At 41.8% G+C, this 10,000-nt stretch overlaps 1 protein-coding gene across 3 annotated transcripts in view; it reads right to left on the bottom strand.

Annotated features, from left to right (window-relative positions):
* ppargc1a (peroxisome proliferator-activated receptor gamma, coactivator 1 alpha) overlaps positions 1-10,000 on the bottom strand; it is a 121,379-nt gene that overhangs the window by 38,011 nt on the left and 73,368 nt on the right. The gene's annotated exons all lie outside the window — the stretch shown is intronic.

Here is a 10,000-nt window from a genome sequence, read left to right as displayed (position 1 = left end):
CCATTTTTGGTGCTGGATGACCTCCTTACACAAAAAACCTTATTTCTTGAGTATAATACATACCATCAATGGGATATACATACCATTGTAATCAGAAGGATCAGTTCTATCAAATGATGTAAAATACATATGGTAATGTTGATATAGTAATGAACAGTCTTTGAAAATCCTCTCCAAATGTATACCGAAATTCGTTAAAATTTAATTTCATTCACATAAAAATGAATTTTCATCATATTTCTATACAAGATAGAGAAAAATGTAGAGTGTATGACATGTTCAGCAGGTTGTGGGCTATTTAACAAAAAAGACTGAATTGGAATATCATTAACCTTTCAAAAGTTATGATACATTTAGTGATCAGTGTAAAAAAATGCAGGAAACAGGATTTAGAATGTTGACAGAATTCACATTCCCTTTCTCACCAAAAACATGAAAGTATGCATAAAAACTAATAATGAAGTCAGACACAATGGTTTAGATTTATTTGGTCCATAAGAATAAACCATTTATTTGTATATAAGCAAATGCTACAGTCAATAATAATGATATATAAAAGAAAAACATGTACCTTACCAGTAATACAGGAAGTAAGTATACTGTATATTTATTGAAGATCAATTCTGAATAGAGACATAAAATACATTTGATTCAACAGATACAACTTCCTTATATAAATTAGTGTAATATGAAAATGATATACATCTATAAAATGTATTATTTATGAAAAGCTAGGAATACAATCAACTTCAACATCACTCAAAAATCAATGTGTTCTAAACATTTGAAAGTGGATTAACAAGCCTGTTGAGAATAAACACATACACACATATACACACAAACTCTCACACACACACACACACACACACACACAGAGGAGGATAGGGAAAGGTGGGGTGGGGAACCTGAAGGTTAAACACAGAAGACCTATGACTCAAAACGAAACGCATCCCCTTCTGTAGAATGCCAAATCTGACGGCAATTTTGTTTACCAAAAAAACAAAGTCACCTACTGCTAAACTCCAGGCCATACAAGCTACTTTAGTGTTATTATGTATTGTTTTTATAACAAAGCCAACAATTTGTCTTTGGCTCCTGCTGTACAGGAATATGTACTTGATGAAAAGACGACAAAGTAGTAGTTGGAGCAGCTGAAGGCGAGGCTGAAAGCTGTTGTGATAGATTTTCTCCAAAGTCTTTCTGGCTGTAGCTACCAAACCTAGGTTCAACACCAGATTCTGCATTGCCAAACTTGAAATTAGGGCTGCACGATATTAGGAAAACATGCGATATGCGATTACATTATTGAGTACTGCGATAATGATATAAGTTGCGATATTTAAATATTTCCACCTCATGTTTTTCTCCAACCTCATACGCTGCGCATCCCACATTATTAGGCTACCGGCATACCGAGTGCAGCGGAAAGTGAAAGTAAGGAGTTGCGATCACATAGTCCAACGAAGTAGGCTTAACAACTTTTACAAATAACAAATCCTGATTACCTCTCTGCTGCTGTCTGGGGCTTTTGCTAAATGCAAATCATGAAATACAAGCCTTACAGTGAAAGACAGATATCTTCTGATCCTATAACTATAACGAAAGAAATTGTTTATTTTAACACAGTGGAGAAGGACGCATTTGCCGATGTGTTTGTAACACGTCATCCTTAATAAAACCAAAATATTCCCATATAACAGACGTGCTTTTCCTTTTAGTCACTAATTCCTCTTCACCCAAGTGTAGCCTACCTCGCTCGACTCACTATCTTCAGCCATCACGACTTAGCTCCTGCCTCAACACCTAAAACACCACACACCTAAACTGGTAGGGGACGGGCTTCTAGGGCAGCATGACAGCATCGGTTTGGTAAAATATGTTGACATTCAGAATGTGAATACACCATAGATTGTATGGAATGCGCATGGCACAAAAAATGTATAGAAATTTATCGAAAATTAAGTAATCTGTGCGGTATGTCCATCGCAAATGTTAAGCGAGTGCAAGATATCGCGATAACGATAGATTTTAGATATATCGTGCAGCCCTACTTGAAATAATAAGAAACTACTGACAACGGCAATGTCAATGGAGAAAAAGTGTACACAATATGTATTTCTCATTTGGTCAACACTCCCTGATCCCTTTCAGAGACTTGGTTCCCCAGTAGCAATGGATATTAGGGAGGGAACTGAAGTCCCATGTCAATGATCAAATCCAGAAAACTGTGAAACTCTTCTGGGGTCTCTTCGTCCCATGCCCCTGCACTGTGTGTTTGCATACGACGGCCTACTAAGCACAACCTCCCACCCGTTCCGGTTGGTAAAACCACATATGCCTGGGACAACATATAAAAAACAACATAACAAGTCTATTTCACAGTGTTTTAGTGGCAGTCTACACCACCCTACGCACGGCACCTAAATCTATACCTTCTTCGTCCATCCTCACATGGTCTTCAACATTGTGAGCGCAAGCTCATCAGCAGTCAGCTACCTCTTCAGGCCTGCAAGGAGGTCTGTGTAGGTCTTGTCATCCTCCATCTGAAACAACAGTAAAATCATACAAATGTAATACCTTTACTAATTTAAAAAATAAAATCACAAAACTACAGATGCGTGCGTGTGTGCACATACATACACAAGAAGAGGTAGCCTAAACTATTGAAGCATTCTGAATAACTCAAAAATATTTAGAAGTATGAAAAGTAATTTTATTACACATGGGTTTAGCTACCCTAAATCTGCTTTCCTGGCTGGCATTAAGATAAAGACAGATTACATTTCACCTAGTAACTAACTGCTGAAATGCAATGACATTTCTGACATAATATGTGATTTCACATCATGTTTTCTATAACTACATATTGAGAAGAGTAGAATATCAAGTCATGCCATCTTAGAAAATGATGAGACAAGCATGTCTGATGTTTGTCATTTAGAAGTTAGCAAGGTAAAACAGTTCACTACAAACTGCCTAGCGAGGTAACAACCCGAGGAGAGGCAATAAGTTAATTAGCACTACATTTCTGACAGAATCCGTGATTTCACATCTTGTTTTCTACAACTACATATTGAGAGGAGTAAAAATATCGCTCAACTTATTTCAGGTAAGAGAACGCAACTTAGAAACGCGGCGCCCATTGATTTATTCAGCTTTGGTATGCTATACTGACTTGCCAATATAATGCTTACCTAACAAGCAAATTGGTACTAGAAAACAAACTTACTAACAGGTTATATACTAACAGGTTTTTAAATGAAATTGTCAAATGAAAATAACTGATATCAAAAGCAAACGAGAATACTGCAAGCAGTTCAGAGTAATGCAGCTAGCTAAAGTTACATGACGATGCACTTAGCCCACGCTATGCCATAATGTTGACGCTGATGAGAAAGCATATTACTGTCAAATAACATGATTTTATGACTACAAATTAAGATTAACCATAACTAGAAACGATGTAAAAACATATATTACCTCAGTTTATCCAGCTGTGCGGTTTCCAGTCGAGGTAAACTCCAACGAAGTGCAGGTGGCATCTGGCGGTCCATGTCAAAATGTACGACTGACGTGAAAACTTTTTTTCACGACTCATCTTCAAGTATCCAAAACATTTCGCGCCATAAATCCCTTAACCAATCATATCAAATTGAAGCTTATGTTGTCAGCATTACGGGGAAGATTTCAGAAATAAAATCAGTCACTGGACAGCTGAGATATTAGATGATTGGTCATCGTTAAAATTTTAACGAAATTAGAATGGTCGGGCTTGTAAGGGTTAACTATACATGATATTTTACATCACAACTTTAGCATTTTCATGCACTGGTAATTCCTTGGAATTTCATTTCTAGTTCTGGTTGTTGTGTTGTGTGTGTTGTACTGTGTGTGTGTGTGTGTTGTGTTGTGTGTGCTGTTGTGTTGTGTGTGTTGTATTGTGTGTGTGTGTGTGTGTTGTGTTGTGTGTGTGTGTGTGTGTTGTATTGTGTGTGTTGTGTGTGTTGTGTTGTGTGTGCTGTTGTGTTGTGTGTGTTGTACTGTGTGTGTGTGTATGTGTTGTGTGTGTGTTGTACTGTGTGTGTTGTGTGTGTTGTGTGTGTTGTGTGTGTGTTGTATTGTGTGTGTTGTGTGTGTTGTGTGTGTTGTACTGTGTGTGTGTGTGTGTTGTGTTGTGTGTGTTGTTGTGTTGTGTGTGTTGTACTGTGTGTGTGTGTGTGTGTTGTGTTGTGTATGCTGTTGTGTTGTGTGTGTTGTATTGTGTGTGTTGTGTTGTGTGTGTTGTACTGTGTGTGTGTGTGTGTTGTGTTGTGTATGCTGTTGTGTTGTGTGTGTTGTATTGTGTGTGTTGTGTTGTGTGTGTTGTATTGTGTGTGTGTGTTGTGTTGTGTATGCTGTTGTATTGTGTGTGTTGTGTTGTGTATGCTGTTGTGTTGTGTGTGTTGTATTGTGTGTGTTGTGTGTGTTGTATTGTGTGTGTTGTGTTGTGTGTGTTGTATTGTGTGTGTTGTGTTGTGTGTGTTGTATTGTGTGTGTTGTGTTGTGTATGCTGTTGTGTTGTGTGTGTTGTATTGTGTGTGTTGTGTGTGTTGTATTGTGTGTGTTGTGTTGTGTGTGTTGTGTTGTGTGTGTTGTATTGTGTGTGTTGTGTTGTGTGTGTTGTGTGTGTTGTATTGTGTGTGTTGTGTGTGTTGTATTGTGTGTGTTGTGTTGTGTGTGTTGTGTTGTGTGTGTTGTATTGTGTGTGTTGTGTGTGTTGTGTGTGTTGTGTGTGTTGTATTGTGTGTGTTGTGTGTGTTGTATTGTGTGTGTTGTGTGTGTTGTATTGTGTGTGTTGTGTTGTGTGTGTTGTGTTGTGTGTGTTGTGTGTGTTGTATTGTGTGTGTTGTGTGTGTTGTATTGTGTGTGTTGTGTGTGTTGTGTTGTGTGTGCTGTTGTGTTGTGTGTGTTGTATTGTGTGTGTAGTGTGTGTGTGCTGTCGTGTTGTGTTGTATTGTGTGTGTGTTGTATTGTGTATGTGTGTGTGTGTGTGTTGTATTGTGTGTGTGTGTTGAATGTGTGTGTGTTGTATTGTGTGTGTTGTGTGTTGTTGTATTGTGTGTGTTGTGTGTGTGTGTTGTATTGTGTGTGTGTGTGTTGTATTGTGTGTGTTGTTTTATTGTGTGTGTTGTGTGTGTGTGTTGTATTGTGTGTGTGTGTGTTGTATTGTGTGTGTTGTGTGTGTTGTGTTGTGTGTGCTGTTGTGTTGTGTGTGTTGTACTGTGTGTGTGTGTGTGTGTTGTGTGTGTGTGTTGTACTGTGTGTGTTGTGTGTGTTGTGTGTGTTGTGTGTGTGTTGTATTGTGTGTGTTGTGTGTGTTGTGTGTGTTGTACTGTGTGTGTGTGTGTGTTGTGTTGTGTGTGTTGTTGTGTTGTGTGTGTTGTACTGTGTGTGTGTGTGTGTGTTGTGTTGTGTATGCTGTTGTGTTGTGTGTGTTGTATTGTGTGTGTTGTGTTGTGTGTGTTGTACTGTGTGTGTGTGTGTGTTGTGTTGTGTATGCTGTTGTGTTGTGTGTGTTGTATTGTGTGTGTTGTGTTGTGTGTGTTGTATTGTGTGTGTGTGTTGTGTTGTGTATGCTGTTGTATTGTGTGTGTTGTGTTGTGTATGCTGTTGTGTTGTGTGTGTTGTATTGTGTGTGTTGTGTGTGTTGTATTGTGTGTGTTGTGTTGTGTGTGTTGTATTGTGTGTGTTGTGTTGTGTGTGTTGTATTGTGTGTGTTGTGTTGTGTATGCTGTTGTGTTGTGTGTGTTGTATTGTGTGTGTTGTGTGTGTTGTATTGTGTGTGTTGTGTTGTGTGTGTTGTGTTGTGTGTGTTGTATTGTGTGTGTTGTGTTGTGTGTGTTGTGTGTGTTGTATTGTGTGTGTTGTGTGTGTTGTATTGTGTGTGTTGTGTTGTGTGTGTTGTGTTGTGTGTGTTGTATTGTGTGTGTTGTGTGTGTTGTGTGTGTTGTGTGTGTTGTATTGTGTGTGTTGTGTGTGTTGTATTGTGTGTGTTGTGTGTGTTGTATTGTGTGTGTTGTGTTGTGTGTGTTGTGTTGTGTGTGTTGTGTGTGTTGTATTGTGTGTGTTGTGTGTGTTGTATTGTGTGTGTTGTGTGTGTTGTGTTGTGTGTGCTGTTGTGTTGTGTGTGTTGTATTGTGTGTGTAGTGTGTGTGTGCTGTCGTGTTGTGTGTGTTGTATTGTGTGTGTGTTGTATTGTGTATGTGTGTGTGTGTGTGTTGTATTGTGTGTGTGTGTTGAATGTGTGTGTGTTGTATTGTGTGTGTTGTGTGTTGTTGTATTGTGTGTGTTGTGTGTGTGTGTTGTATTGTGTGTGTGTGTGTTGTATTGTGTGTGTTGTTTTATTGTGTGTGTTGTGTGTGTGTGTTGTATTGTGTGTGTGTGTGTTGTATTGTGTGTGTTGTGTGTGTGTTGTATTGTGTGTGTTGCTGTGTTGTGGAAAAGGGAGAGAGAGAGGGATGAAGGAAGAGAGGAGGGAGGGATGAAGGGAGAGGGGAAAGAGAGGGAGGGATGAAGATGCACCAAATATACTCTACTGAGAAATTCTTTTTACCCTAAATTTCTAGAAAAAAACCCCACAACTTAAAGGTCTAGACGACAATTCAAAAATGAAAACCCTCCTAGGTGAAGATGAACAATCCCTACAACTCTCCGCACAGTTTGTGTTTAAGTGCCACAAACTGAGAGAAAACACATAATGGGCCGGGACTGGTAAGGTGCTAAAGGGAGTGAGTGTCATGGTGAAGGTGCAAACAGTAGTCCAACATTAGTCCAACAGTGCAACAGTGCAAGAATAAGGTCTAGAGACCAGCATAAATAATATGGACAAATAGGAGAGTAAAGTATAATGTAGACAAGGTAATATAAAAAACTATTTCAGTGCAAGAACAGGTTGAGGTAATAGGGTTATAGCCATTCATTCATTTAGTATCGTAGCAGAAGCCTGACCGCAGCCATTGATCATGTGTGCTAATATAGCATGAAAAACAGTGTAGCAGTAAAACAGTAGTAAAAACATTAGGCTGTGGACATTAGTAAAACAGTAGTAAAGCAGTAGTGGCCTATCAGTACTCAAACATGGAGAGGGTGAAGAGGCAGACAGACTAAGCAGAGAAGTCTATCTCTCCTCTTCCCTTAAGTGAGGCATTGAACAGTTCAATGGCCCTGGGGCCACTGACTTCCTCAGTCTGTCAGTTGTGCAAGGCAGTGAGCGAAGTCTCCAGCTGATCAGGCTCTTCTGCTTAACAATAGTGCTGTAGAGTGTTATTATTATTATCATTAATTATTATTTTTTTTATTAAATGAATATTATTTTTATTATAATTTATTTATTACTATTATTTAATCAACATTGTTTTGTTTATCTTATATATTTATTATGTATTGAATTTGTATACATGCTTTGACAACACAAGCACTCTTGTCATGTCAATAAAGCTTATTTGAATTGAAATTGAATTAAATTGAAAATTGAAGGGAGAGAGAGGGATGAAGGGGGAGAGAGAAAGGGAGGGAGGGATGAAGAGAGAGAGGAGGGAGGGATGAGGGGAGAGAGAGAGGGATGAAGGGAGAGAGAGAAAGGGAGGGATTAAGGGAGAGAAAGGGAGGGAGGTATGAAGAGAAAGAGATGAGGGAGGGATGAAGGGAGAGAGAGAGAGGGATGAGGGGAGAGAGAGAGGGAGGGATGAGGGGAGAGAGAGAGAAGGGAGAGAGAGAGAGGGATGAGGGGAGAGAGAGAGGGAGGGATGAGAGAGAGGGAGGGATGAAGGGAGAGAAGGAGAGAGAGAGGGATGAGGGGAGAGAGAGAGGGATGAAGGGAGAGAGAGAGATGAAGGGAGAGAGATGAAGGGAGTGGAGAGAGGTGAAGGGAGTGGGGAGAGAGAGGGAGGGATGAAGGGAGAGAGAGAGGGATGAAGGGAGAGAGAGGAGGGAGGGATGAAGGGAGTGGGGAGAGAGAGAGGGAGGGAGGGATGAAGGGAGAGAGAGGAGGGAGGGATGAAGGGAATGGGGAGAGAGAGAGGGAGGGAGGGATGAAGGGAGAGGGAGGGAGGGATGAAGGGAGAGAGAGTGTTACGGCTGCTGTTTGTCCCTATTCTCTCCCCTCTCTACCTGTGCTCAGGTGTGCTGCAGATAATTGCCCTGATTGGGAGCACCTGGCCATGATTGATCAGGAGTTAAAGGCTCCAGGGTCCAGTTCCTGAGGAGAGGCTTTTGGTGTGGGGGCTGCTGGCTGTCTTGCTGCCTCTCAGCCTGGGATGTTGTCTTGTCTTTTGATTTGGACTTTGTGTGTCATGTCTATGCAGTGTCTGTTATGGTTTATCTTGATGTAATAAATCCCACTGGTGGGGTACATTTTAAAAGGTGTTACTTATATTTATTAGGATTTGGGGTCAATGGTGGGTTTTTGTTCACCCCTAAAGGGCCACGTAAAGGTGGGGTGTAACAGAGAGGGAGAGAGAGATGAAGGGAGAGGGAAGAGAGAGGGAGGGAGGGATGAGAGAGAGAGAGGGATGAAGGGAGAGGGGAGAGAGAGAGGGAGGGATGAAGGGAGAGAGAGAGGGATGAAGGGAGAGGGGAGAGAGAGGGAGAGAGGGATGAAGGGAGTGGGGAGAGAGAGAGGGAGGGATGAAGGGAGAGAGAGGGAGAGAGGGATGAAGGGAGTGGGGAGAGAGAGGGAGAGAGGGATGAAGGGAGTGGGGAGAGAGAGAGGGAGGGAGGGATGAAGGGAGAGAGAGGGAGGGAGGGATGAAGGGAGAGAGAGGGAGAGAAGGATGAAGGGAGTGGGGAGAGAGAGAGGGAGGGAGGGAGGGATGAAGGGAGAGAGAGAGGGATGGAGAGAGAGGGAGATGAAGGGAGAGAGAGGGATGAAGGGAGTGGGGAGAGAGAGAGGGAGGGAGGGATGAAGGGAGAGAGAGAGAGAGAGGGATGAAGGGAGTGGGGAGAGAGAGAGGGAGGGAGAGAGAGGGATGAAGAGAGAGAGGGATGAAGGGAGAGAGAGAGGGATGAAGGGAGAGAGTGGGAGAGAGGGATGAAGAGAGAGGGAGAGAGGGATGAAGGGAGAGAGAGGGAGAGAGGGATGAAGAGAGAGAGAGAGGGATGAAGGGAGAGAGAGGGAGAGAGGGATGAAGAGAGAGAGGGATGAAGGGAGAGAGAGGGAGAGAGGGATGAAGAGAGAGGGGGAGAGAGGGATGAAGAGAGAGGGAGAGAGGGGGAGAGAGGGATGAAGAGAGAGGGAGAGAACAGAACAGACAGAATCCCAGCTGAGTGGGAGGAGCTTTTAACTGACCTTCCATCTCACACACACACACACTCACACACACACACACACTGTCTTAACTGACCTTCCATCTCACACACACACACACTCACACACACACACACACACTGTCTTAACTGACCTTCCATCTCACACACACACTCACACACACACACACACACACACACACTGTCTTAACTGACCTTCCATCTCACACACACACACACACACACACTCACACACACACACTGTCATGGCCATTTCTGTTTTTTGTTAAGTCACTTCGACCTGTGATTTGAATACGCCCACCTAGGCACAGATGCAGCTACTTTAGGTCACGCCCACCACTCTAATTTAGTTGGAAAGTAATGTGTAATGTCGGGCGGCGTGGCATGGTTTTGGCGAGATAAAAAGATTTTACCACACTTAATGCAAGCATTTTGGATAATGGAAATGGAAAACCTTTATTGGAACTTCATGTAAAGAAAACCTTTGGACTTTTTTGTTGGAATAAACCGAACCATCTTTTTTGGAACCTTGTGTTTGTGCGTAAATTTGAAGCTGAATCCACGTCACCCACGGCCTTTAGTTTGGAATTTTGGAAAATAGGAAAAGGCCGATACACACACACTCACACAGAGACACTCACACACACACTAAAACACACACACACACACACTCACACACACACTCACACACACACAC

Source organism: Alosa pseudoharengus, unplaced genomic scaffold (genome assembly GCF_046254945.1).
Source record: "Alosa pseudoharengus isolate Yale_2024_CS ecotype anadromous, Long Island Sound unplaced genomic scaffold, YU_APseudo_1.1 YU_APseudo_1.1_scf_17, whole genome shotgun sequence".
Lineage (NCBI taxonomy): Eukaryota > Metazoa > Chordata > Actinopteri > Clupeiformes > Clupeidae > Alosa > Alosa pseudoharengus.
The sequence above is the reverse complement of the archived record's forward strand: the minus strand, read 5'-3'. Positions and strand labels throughout refer to the sequence as shown.